This window comes from Coregonus clupeaformis, chromosome 25 (assembly GCF_020615455.1).
Source record: "Coregonus clupeaformis isolate EN_2021a chromosome 25, ASM2061545v1, whole genome shotgun sequence".
Classification (NCBI taxonomy): Eukaryota; Metazoa; Chordata; class Actinopteri; order Salmoniformes; family Salmonidae; genus Coregonus; species Coregonus clupeaformis.
In genome coordinates, this window is record NC_059216.1 from 10947081 (window position 1) to 10959981 (window position 12901).

Sequence of the window (12901 nt, forward strand, 5' to 3'; positions counted from 1 at the left end):
ACAGATGATGCAATCTCTATTGCACTCCACACTGCCCTTTCCCACCTGGACAAGAGGAACACCTACGTGAGAATGCTATTCATTGACTACAGCTTAGCATTCAACACCATAGTGCCCTCAAAGCTCATCACTAAGCTAAGGATCCTGGGACTAAACACCTCCCTCTGCAACTGGATCCTGGACTTCCTGACGGGCCGCCCCCAGGTGGTAAGGGTAGGTAACAACACATCTGCCACACTGATCCTCAACACGGGGGCCCCTCAGGGGTGCGTGCTCAGTCCCCTCCTGTACTCCCTGTACACCCATGACTGCATGGCCAGGCACGACTCCAACACCATTATTAAGTTTGCAGATGACACAACAGTGGTAGCCCTGATCACCGACAACAATGAGACAGCCTATAGGGAGGAGGTCAGAGACCTGGCCGTGTGGTGCCAGGATAACAACCTCTCCCCAACGTGACCAAGACAAAGGAGATGATTGTGGACTACAGGAAAAAAAAGAGGACTGAGCACGCCCCCATTCTCATCGACGGGGCTGTAGTGGAACAGGTTGAGAGCTTCAAGTTCCTTGGTGTCCACATCACCAACGAACTATCATGGGCCAAACACACCAAGACAGTCGTGAAGAGGGAACGACAAAGCCTATTCCCCTCAGGAGACTGAAAAGATTTGGCATGGGTCCTCAGATCCTCAAAAAAATTCTCACAGCTGCACCATCGAGAGCATCCTGACTGGTTGCATCACCGCCTGGTATGGCAACTGCTTGGCCTCCGACCGCAAGGCACTACAGAGGGTAGTGCGTACGGCCCAGTACATCACTGGGGCCAAGCTTCCTGCCATCCAGGACCTCTATACCAGGCGGTGTCAGAGGAAGGCCCTCAAAATTGTCAAAGACTGCAGCCACCCTAGTCATAGACTGTTCTCTCTGCTACCGCACGGCAAGCGGTACCGGAGTGCCAAGTCTAGGTCCAAAAGACTTCTCAACAGCTTCTACCCCCAAGCCATAAGACTCCTGAACAGCTAATCATGGCTACCCGGACTATTTGCACTGCCCCCCCCCACCCCATCTTTTTACGCTGCTGCTACTCTGTTAATTATTTATGCATAGTCACTTTAACTCTACCCACATGTACATATTACTTAAAACTACCTCAACTAGCCGGTGCCCCCGCACATTGACTCTGCACCGGTACCCCCCTGTATATATAGCCTCCCTACTGTTATTTTATTTTACTTCTGCTCTTTTTTTCTCAACACTTTTTTGTTGTTGTTTTATTTTACTTTTTTATTAAAAATAAATGCACTGTTGGTTAAGTAAGTATTTCACTGTAATGTCTGCACCTGTGGCCAATAAAATTTGATTTGAACATTTGACCCAAGTTAAACAATTTAAAAAGGCAATGCTACCAAATACTAATTGAGTGTATGTAAACTTCTGACCCACTGGGAATGTGATGAAATAAATAAAACCTGAAATAAATCTCTACTATTATTCTGACATTTCACATTCTTAAAATAAAGTGGTGATCCTAACTGACCTAAGACAGTGAATTTTTACTAGGATTAAATGTCAGGAATTGTGAAAAACTGAGTTTAAAATGTATTTGACTAAGGTGTATGTAAACTTCCGACTTCGTATGTGTGTATACACACATATTTTATATTTGAGATTCTTCAAATAGCTAATGCTTTCAAGTCTTGTTCATCATCTACGTTGACCTCTAACTGTGTGTGTAATCCTAGCTCTAATTTGCAGTGGTTATTGTAATTTAGGAGTCACAAAAGCCAAGGAGGGGAGAACCCCCACATTTTTACACTTTGACATTGCATGTGATAATTGAAATGAGAACTAAGTGTATTCAGAACCAAAGCAGTCTTGTTAAGTCCTGAAAGATATTGAATAAGGTGTTCAGACAAGAACAAAATCAGTTTTCCAACATTTTTTTTTTAATAAAGCCCAGCAGCTTGAACAAGGCTAATAAGTGCATCTTAACACACTTTCATGCAACACCAAACTAAGTTGCCCTTAAAACACATGGGAGGTTGGTTTTTGTCCAGGAACAGACGCTTCGTGGCTTATGTTATCCATCTGTAGACGTAAATACTTAAGTGAATTTGCAGGTGAGATAAGGGGAGTGAGTTGAGAGGTGTGAAAGCTCAGCCCTTTGGAGACTATCAGGAAGCAGAGAGCTAGAGTAGCCCAGTATGTACATACAACAAGCTGCATGTGTACAATAGGCTAGTAGTGCTGAACGATTAACACAAATTTGAGTTATTAAAACTAATTGACCGACGTCGGTTCAATTATTTGAATTCCATTAAGTATTTTATTGTGAGAACAACGCATCGTTTCTCTAAAGAGAAATAAAATCATTCACTAGAGAAATAAGTCAATAACCATGGGCTGAAGGGAGTTTTCATTAGGCAAATATTCAAACTTGTTCAGCGCAGAAAAATGGTAATTAACTACAATGACCATAATCCATTGCGCCTGTTATTCCTGGCTCGGAGAGAGACTGATAGCCTACACACAGACCACATGAGAGGGGAATGTACACAATAACGAGAGGGATAGAGAGTTTGTGAGGTAGCTCTACCCAATTGATAGTGGAAGTAGTTGGTAATAAGCGGTCTTGAAAGTATACCTTATGTACGTTGAAGAACTAGTAAAACGATTGTCAGCTCTGCAGCATACATAGGCAACTACTAGCTAACCAGGCAGCTAGCTACTAGCCTAGCTCAATAGGAGGACTCCAAGACAGTACAGTTCAGGGAGATAACGATAGATGGTTGTCTGGCTGGCTGCTACTGCCTGAGCAGAGATGAGATTACTTTAAAGATGCACTAACTTTTGTATAATTTCAGCCAGTAGTTTTGAAAGTGGTTCTCACAAGCCAAAACGGTTCCCCATTGTGTGTACTACATCATACATTTCATGTGATATTAAGAATTTTGCAATTTGTATGCGATCTTATGAATTTTGCAATTCGTGTAATGTTACTAATCCAATTCGTGCAATATGTTCCAAATGTTGTGCTTAAGATCCCGGAGTGCATCTTTCAGGAATGAAAAATAATACAAGTTATCAAATATAGTAATATACACAACTGAAATATTTAGTTATGTTATAGTAATTTCCTATTGATGTCTACCCAATGTAGACCTGACAGAGACAATGGAATGTTCACAATTTTTTTACTTTAACCTCGACTCAGGTTCCATTCTAGTTCAACTGCTGGTGAGAAAATGCCTTTGACTATAAACAGGCTGCAGTCAGGACCTCTGTTCCATTGTAACTCCCATTAGCTGAAGCAATTGGGTTCACTAGGTCAAGCACTGCCAATAGTGCGTAACTTGGGAAACGCCAATAGACTGGTTGGCTGACAACATCACGAAAATTATGCTCGCATCGATGAGGTAGAAGACTGTGTGGTGTTATGATTCTGAACAGTCAGATTGTTAGCAACAATGAAAAGAAGCTGCCATGTGGGGAATCGTAGGTGGCTCGTTTCATCTTGTTACTGATACCATGTTTTGTTTTGAGGTGTTTTGACTCAGCATAGTATCATGTCTATGCTAATATGGCTAAAATACACTAGCTAACCAACAACTAACCACGTACAGTGCATTCGGAAAGTATTCTCTGCAGATCCTCTCAAGATCTGTCAGATTGTATGGGGAGCGTCTCTGCACAGCTATTTTCAGGTCTCTCCAGAGATGTTCGATCGGGTTCAAGTTCGGGCTCTGGCTGGGCCACTCAAGGACATTCAAAGACTTGTCCCGAAGCCACTCCTGCATCGTCTTGGCTGTGTGCTTAGGGTCGTTGTCATGTTGGAAGGTGAACTTTCGCCCCAGTCCGAGGTCCTGAGCGCTCTGGAGCAGGTTTTCATCAAGGATCTCTGTACATCTTTCCCTCGATCCTGACTAGTCTCCCAGTCCCTGCCGTTGAAAAACATCCCCACAGCATGATGCTGCCACCACCACGCTTCACCGTAGGGATGGTGCCAGGTTTCCTCCAGATGTGACGCTTGGCATTCAGGCCAAAGAGTTCAATCTTGGTTTCATCAGACCAGAGAATCTTGTTTTTCATGGTCTGAGACTCCTTTAGGTGCCTTTTGGCAAACTCCAAGCGGGCTGTCATGTGCCTTTTACTGAGGTGTGGCTTCCGTCTCTACCATAAAGGCCTGATTGGTGGAGAGCTGCAGAGATGGTTGTCCTTCTGGAAGCTTCTCCGATCTCAACAGAGGAACTCAGGAGCTCTGTTAGAGTGACCATCGGGTTCTTGGTCACCTCCCTGACCAAGGCCCTTCTCCCCCGATTGCTCAGTTTGGCCAGGCAGCCAGCTCTACGAAGAGTCTTGGTGGTTCCAAACTTCTTCCATTTAAGAACGATGGAGGCCTTCAATGCTGCAGAAATGTTTTGGTATCCTTCCCCAGATCTGTGCCTCGGAAATCTACGGACAATTCCGTCGACGTCATGGCTTGGTTTTTGCTCTGACATGTACTGTGTAATATTCATATGTGTCAGCATACTGAATTGTAATTGGATGCATTCTACTGTCATATCATACTGTGCTATGATTGGTTAAGACCACCCAGGTGGTAAGGTCATTCTAAAGATGATCATGGCCGGAGACACATGAACATGCCAGTTATAGCTAGTTAATAAAGAGCTACGTTTATAAAGATCCTGTCGTCCTGCATTTTATTATTTTGTACCAAGCATACAAAACAAGACATGGTGTCAGAGTAAAAGGACTAAAAGATGGAGTTCCTTCACCTCAAATGGATTGGGGGTCTACAAATCTACCTGATGCATGGCGTAAGTTCAAACAGCATGTGGAGCTAATGTTCACGGGTCCTCTGAAGGAAAGAGGAGAAGAGGAAAAGTGCAGCTACCTGCTCCTCTGGATCTGTGAAAAAGGGAGAGACATTTACAACACATGGACACTTACCGAGGCTGAATCAAAAGGTACTGAAAACATACTACGATCGTTTTGAAGCATATGTTGTGCCAAAGACCAATACAATTTTCGCTAGGTACAAGTTCCATGAGAAAGTACAAGGCGCTAGCGAATCGTTTGAACAGTTTGCCACTGAGCTGCGTCTGCTTGTGGAAGACTGATTATGCAAACAAGGATGAGATGGTCAGGGACCGTATTGTATTTGGAATACACTCACCGCGAGTGAGAGAGAAATCTTTGAATGTTGGATCAGAGTTAACGCTGGACAAAGCCAGATCTCACGAGCTAGCACAGGTTCAGATGAAAACCATTTCGGGCGGCAGCATGAGTGCATCACGTGAACAAGCAGTGCACACAGTCAGGCAGACATCAAAGCATACGGTGCCCAGAGAGCATGTTTCAGAACGGAGACAGATAGAACTCCAAAACAGAGCGACAGACTCCAAACGCCCCAAAACATGTGGATACAAAGTGCATGGCGAACAGGGGAATTGCCCAGCTAAAGGCAAACAGTGTACTAAATGTGGAAAATGGAATCACTTTGATGAACTGTTTATTGATTCAGTGACACAGAAAAGTCAGATATCAGAGACAGAGAAAGCCTTTGCTGACATTGAGATAGGAAGACAAGGTACAGAGCTAAAATTCAAACTAAACACTGGTGCACAAGTAAACATTATTCCTCTGAATAAGTACAGAAGCTTGACATCTGAGTGCGAGCTACAGCCCACCACGCGCAGACTGACTGGTTATGGTGGTGAACAGCTCCCAGTAAAAGGCACATGCACTTTCAAATGCAAATACAAGGAAAGGGACATGATGTTGGACTTTTACGTTGTTGACACTCGAGCACCTGCAGTGCTAGGTCTTAAAGCATGTTTAGACATGGACCTTATCAAGCTAGTTTTATCAGTGACAGCACCAGTAGAGATAGAGAATGTCATGGAGGAGTTTGCTGATGTTTTTACAGGAATAGGACTATTCCCAGGAGAATGTACCATTCACCTTGACCCAGACGCAACACCTGTGGTCTACCCACCGAGAAAGATTCCACTTGCTCTCCGCGCCCATCTGAAGAAAGAGTTGGAGAGCATGGAGCAATCTGACATCGTCACCAAGGTTACAGAACCGAAGGATTGGGTCAACGCGTTAGTGGTGGTGGAGAAACCATGCACAGGCAAGCTCAGAGTATGTCTCAACCCAAGAGACTTAAACAAGGCTATCAAACGCCCCCATTACCCCTTACCGACGTTAGATGGCATCACACACAAGCTAGCGGGCGCACGCTACTTCAGTGTCATGGACGCCAGATCAGGCTACTGGGCTATCAAGCTCACAGAAGAGTCATCTAAGCTCACAACATTCAACACACCGTTTGGACGCTACAGGTTCCATCGCCTGCCTTTTGGGATTATCTCAGCCCAAGACAAGTTTCAGTGAAAGATCGACGAGGTGTACGAAGGCTTCGGAGTCGTGGCAATTGTGGACGACATCCTTGTCTATGGTCGAACCAAAGCGGAACACGACAGAAACCTCAGCGCGATGCTGCAAAGGTTCCGCAAGAGAGGAGTCCGGCTCAACCCCGAGAAGAGCACAGTCGGCGCTACAGAGGTCAGCTACTTCAGACATCTTCTCACAGCGAATGGAATCAAGCCAGATCCGCAGAAGATCTCAGCCATAAAGGAAATGGAGCCACCACAGAACCGTGCAGAGCTGGAAAAAGTACTTGGCATGGTCAACTACTTAGGCAAGTTCGCACCCAGCCTCTCCAATGCTAATGCACCCCTGCGTCAGCTGCTAAAGCAGTCCAGTGAGTTCCTCTGGGACAAGCAACACGACATCGCTTTCCAGAAAGTGAAAGACTTGATCACGAGAGAACCAGGACCAATCCTTGCCTACTACGACCCCAGCAAAGAGCTCAGACTCCAGGTGGACGCGTCGAAGTATGGACTAGGGGCAGTGCTACTGCAAGAAGGAAAACCCATCAGCTACGCTTCCAAATCTCTCACAGACTGTGAAATCAACTACGCTCAAATCGAAAAAGATCTGTACGCCATTCTGTTCGGATGTAAGCGTTTCCATCAGTATGTCTATGGACGACAAGTGGAATCAGACCACAAGCCCCTCGAGTCAATCATGAGGAAAATGTTAGCCTTGGCGGGGCTGCGGCTACAGAGAATGCGTACAAAAATACGACTTCACAATCACTCACAGTCCAGGCAAAGACATCCCTGTCGCAGACACACTCTCCAGGAAGTTTCTTACCTACAAGGACAGCAGCCTCAGTGAAGGCATGGACATGCAGGTGCACACTGTGTACAGCAACTTACCAGTTAGTGACACGAAACTGAAAGAGATCCGAGCAGAAACAGAAAAAGACAACTCAAATCAAATTTTATTGGCCACATGCGCTGAATACAACAGGGCAGACATTACAGTGAAATGCTTACTTACAGCCCTTAACCAACAGTGCATTTATTTTTAATAAAAAAGTAAAATAAAACAACAAAAAAGTGTTGAGAAAAAAAGAGCAGAAGTAAAATAAAATAACAGTAGGGAGGCTATATATACAGGGGGGTACCGGTGCAGAGTCAATGTGCGGGGGCACCGGCTAGTTGATGTAGTTTTAAGTAATATGTACATGTGGGTAGAGTTAAAGTGACTATGCATAAATAATTAACAGAGTAGCAGCAGCGTAAAAAGATGGGGTGGGAGGGCAGTGCAAATAGTCCGGGTAGCCATGATTAGCTGTTCAGGAGTCTTATGGCTTGGGGGTAGAAGCTGTTGAGAAGTCTTTTGGACCTAGACTTGGCACTCCGGTACCGCTTGCCGTGCGGTAGCAGAGAGAACAGTCTATGACTAGGGTGGCTGGAGTCACACAGCTGAGGAAAGTCATACAGTCAGGATGGCCTGAGGAGAGGAGAAAATGCCCTCAGAGCGTCTCAGAGTTCTTGAACCATCGTGACGAACTATCACAGATCAACGGAATCATTTTCAAAGGAGAGAAAAACCATAATTCCTACCAGACTCAGAGAAGAGATTTTGACAAAGATCCATGCTGGACACATGGGCATGGAAAAGTGCAAACAGAGAGCACGGGACATTTTGTTTTGGCCCGGAATGTGCAAACAAATAGAGGACATGGTTGGTAAATGCCCCACCTGTCTTGAACGACGCCCCTCAAACACCAAAGAGCCAATGTTACCTCACCGTATCCCAGACCGACCCTGGCAGGTCGTGGCAACCGATCTGTTCACCTGGAACAACGAGGACTACATTATAACAGTGGACTACTACAGCAGATACTTCGAACTCGACAAGCTTCACAGCACCACATCTGCAGCTGTGATACACAAGCTGAAAGCAGCCTTTGCCAGGCATGGCATTGTAGAGTTTTTAATATCTGACAATGGGCCCTGTTACAAATCAAATGAGTTTGAATCCTTCACAAAAGCATGGGAGTTCACACACGTCACAACAAGCCCACATTACCCTCAAAGTAATGGCCTTGCTGAAAAATCTGTGCAGATTGCTAAATCACTCATGAACAAAGCAAAAGCAGACAAGAGAGACCCCTACCTCAGTCTCCTTGAATACCGCAACACTCTAGTTGACAACTTCAAATCACCAGCCCAGCTGTTGATGAGCCGCAGACTTCGCTCAATCCTTCCCAGCACCAACCAGCAGCTGCAACCTGAGGTCGTCAGCTACAAGGAAATGCATGCAAAACGTGCACAGAGACAACAACAGCAAAAGCGATACTACGACAGGTCAGCCAGACCACTGCCACCACTGAACGACGGAGAGTCAGTTAGAATCCAGGAGCATGGCTACTGGAAGCCAGCAGTCGTCATCCAACCAGCTGACACTGAACGTTCATATCACGTTTTCACCGCAGAAGGAGCGGTGTACCGCCGCAATCATCGTCACCTACTGAACACAAAAGAACAACACACTGACGAGATGAACTTTTCCCCTGAAAGAGAATGGGATGGACTAAACACAGACCCAACACAACATACACCATACTTACCTGCAACACCACAAGAACTGTTGACTGACACAGAAGCATACTCAGCTTCATATCACACAAGGTCAGGAAGAGAGGTCAAGCCTAGAGCTGTCCTAGACCTGTGAAATGTCAAAGGGTGTAGGCGGATCGCTGCCCTAAAAGAGTTCTGGACTGTGAAAGTTAACTTGAAATGCTTTTGTATTGTATTTGTTTGAAATGTTGAGATGTCATTGCTACAGTGAAAAACTGAGTTGCTGAGAAATATTTGTTCTAAAAGTAACAATATGCTGAATCATTGTTTCAGTCTGTTATGTTGATGCAGTTTAAATGGTTACTTACCTCGAGTTCAAACTATTTTTTCTTTTTTTTTAAAGAAGGGGGATGTAATATTCATATGTGTCAGCATACTGAATTGTAATTGGATGCATTCTACTGTCATATCATACTGTGCTATGATTGGTTAAGACCACCCAGGTGGTAAGGTCATTCTAAAGATGATAATGGCCGGAGACACATGAACATGCCAGTTATAGCTAGTTAATAAAGAGCTACGTTTATAAAGATCCTGTCGTCCTGCATTTTATTATTTTGTACAAAGCATACAAAACAAGACATACTGTCAACTATGGGATCTTATATAGACAGGTGTGTGCCTTTCCAAATCATGTCCAATCAATTGAATTTACCACAGGTGGACTCCAATCAAGTTGTAGAAACATCAAGGATCATCAATGGAAACAGGATGCACCTGTGCAAAGGGTCTGAATACTTATGTAAATAAGGTATATATACACACACATACACACACATGCAAAAAAAAAAAAGTATTACTTTGTCATAATGGGGATTGATGTAAAATATATATATATATATATATATATATATATATATATATATATATATATTAGAATTAGGCTGTAACAATGTGGAAAGGGAAGGGGTCTAAATACTTTCCGAATGCACTGTATGAGACAAGTACTTATTGTGCAAATGTATTAATGTTTTCAGTAAACATTTGGAGATTAAATAGAAATGTACATGTCAATAATCTATGTCAACCCAGTCTGTTTTGCCCCATAGTTACACGCGTCAGTTTTGTTGTAAACAACAAACCAACCCATAAATAGTAGAAATATTTCAGACTCCTCTCAAAGTTGCACTATGCTGTAATTGCGCCGCCATTTCCTGGTTGCTAAAACTAATAGGTCGCTTAATTTCAGTTTGTGACAAAAACTTGAGACATCTGTGGCATTGTGTTGTGTGACAAAACTGCACATTTTAGAGTGGCCTTTTATTGTCCCCAGCACAAGGTGAACCTGTGTAATGATCATGCTGTTTAATCAGCTTCTTGATATGCCACACCTGTCAGGTGGATGGATTATCTTGGCAAAGGAGAAATGCTCACTAACAGGAATGTAAACAAATGTAAAAAAAAAAAAAAAAAAGAAGAGAAATACGCTTTGTGCGTATGGATTCTGTGTTCTGTTATTTCAGCTCATGAAACATGGGACCAACACTTTACATGTTGAGTTTATATTTTTGTTCAGTGTATATTTTCCATAACCTAATATAATTGTTCTTTCAGCTGGTGGACAAAACCGAGTGTAAAACACTCAAAAACAAAACTTAAGAATGGAAAGCATAGAAATAGTGCACATAGATCTCCAGCTTCTTAGACTTGCTTTCAAGTAGAATGACAGATCTATAACTTACATTCAACTATGTCAATTTGGTCGAGTCGCCCAAAAAGTTACATATCGCCACTTTAAGTCTCAAAATATCAATCTAGTTTATATGCCATATTTAGTCTCACAGGTGCCTACCAGGAAAGGGGATCTCTGCAGCTGATCAAAGTTCAGTCAGAGAATGTTCTCTTTTCTTTTTTTTTTTTACAAACATAACTTATCAGTACTGAAACTTACCCTTGGCAGGGAACTAAGCTTTTAGCCTGACTCAGTGAGTTAAAGACCGATATGACGGTTTTAGATTATAGGTAATTTAATGGTCAGTGCAATCCAGAATCCTTAGGACATCCCTACCCTAAATCCTAACCATATCCCTTACACATTTCAACTTCAATAAGGTAGGGATGTCTCAAGGATCCCAGATAGCATACACCGCAATTTTATCCACATGGAATTTTACAAAATCTTGTTTAGTTCTGCACTTGCAAGTCCACCTACCTAGCAATACAGTAGGCTACCCTGTTGAAGTAGGGGATATTAATGGCATTTGACACTGTCATGGAAAGGAGCCCTAATTTGAACATGTTAAAATAAATAAAAAGCCTAATAGTATACCTATAGGTGGTTGTCATTTCAATAGTATGGTGCAAGAGCTGTGTGCTTTTTATTGCCTAAAGAATACAACATAGCTCTTTTACCTCATCCTGTCAAAACAGGTTGGCATATCATTTCAAGTGTGTTGTGGTAGGTTGTGTGTGCATAGTTTGATGGAGTTTCAGAGCAGTGAGGAACGTCTCGAGACGCAGAGATTTACCACATCAATTGCGGCTTTGATTGAATAAATTGATGGGCACAACAACAGAAACGCGGCATGAACTCTATACGAAAAGCTGTGTTGTATCGACCATGCATGCGCTTTATGCTGTGTAGGCTTTTCATCATAAGGAAATTCGAGAGTCGAACCGTTTCTGATTCACGAATGTTTCCCCGGTTATTAGAGTTAATTATAAACACTTACCAAATTTTTGAGTGTGTAGTCATCTGCCGGTGAACTTCCGAAAGTGTGGGTCTAGTTTTTCTGTAGACTATAATTTCAGTTTTACTTTTTGAAGTCCTTAGTTCTCCATAGATTAATTCACATAGTCAAAAACACAGAATTCCTTTGCACAGCCCAGTTGTCCTCTACTGACTCTAAAGCTGAGCCGAACACATAGCAAAGTACAGCGACCGACGGTCAAAGACCGCCTACTTCCAGAGCACGCTATCTAACCGAGAGTGGTAGAATTTGCTGCCTCAAAGTGTCAAATTAAAGGCTGCGTTGAGACAGGCAGCCCAATTCTGATATTTTTTCCACTAATCGGTCATTTGACCAATCAGATCAGCTCTAAAAAAATATCCGATGTGAAAAGATCTGATGTGATTAGACCAATAAGTGGAAAAAATATCAGAATTGGGCTGCCTGTCTGGTTTATACTACCGTGTACACTGCCTCAAATACTGTCTTTATTTGCCCCAAAGAGTGAGTGAATAATATCCTTGATTTTTTTCTTTATTGAAATAAAGGTCATCAGTGTGTATGGGCATCTTGAAAAATGTCCCAAATTCAAGTTTCTGCCAACTCCCTTTATTTACATAAACACAAGCAAATATTTAAACTTGGCCCTTATCAGCCCATTGTAAACTGACAAACTTTAGAGTAAATTCAAAATCTTTCTTCCTCTCAGTCAATTGTGTGGATTACTCCTGAGGGCCCAGTCAGCCAACATGACAAGTTTATAAACCACTATCACACACCATCACAAAGTCTTATGGTCTATTGATGATGGTCTCCAGTCCCTATACTGTCAAAAGGTACCTACAAAGAATGGCAGACAGATAACTGGAGTGAATTAATTGAAGGAACTGTTCACTTGTGGCTAGTAGTAAAGGTAGACTACAATGCTCTGTATTCCCCTCAGAAGTCCCATTTTACTATCAATGGCAGTCACCTCACCTGTCAGACTTTCTTCCATTGATTAACATCACAGAGGCTGCTGCTGAGCTAACCTTCATGGTGATGACTGAGGATGGCCTGTCCTAAAATGGACATCTTGTCAGCAGGGACTATATTACATGGATAATTCTGGGGGAAATAGTGCAATATCAGAAGTCTATGTTTTGCAGTGAAGTGTCAGAGTCATTTTATTTCATTGTGGCTATGCAGTAGAGTCAATGTAAAGTCAATATTTCCATCTGCTGG

General features: G+C 43.0%; 1 protein-coding gene across 3 annotated transcripts in view; it reads right to left on the reverse strand.

The window, feature by feature from the left end:
- The window catches only part of LOC121539227 (pleckstrin homology domain-containing family G member 3), a 96370-nt gene extending 84477 nt beyond the window's left edge, over positions 1-11893 (reverse strand). For 2 of the 3 annotated variants that reach the window (XM_041847568.2, XM_041847567.2), the window contains exon 1: positions 11681-11893. The gene's annotated coding sequence lies outside the window, so the exon portion shown is untranslated. The remainder of the gene's footprint in view (positions 1-11680) is intronic. The other variant, XM_041847569.2, reaches the window with a different exon arrangement.
- Positions 11894-12901: the final 1008 nt, after the last annotated feature.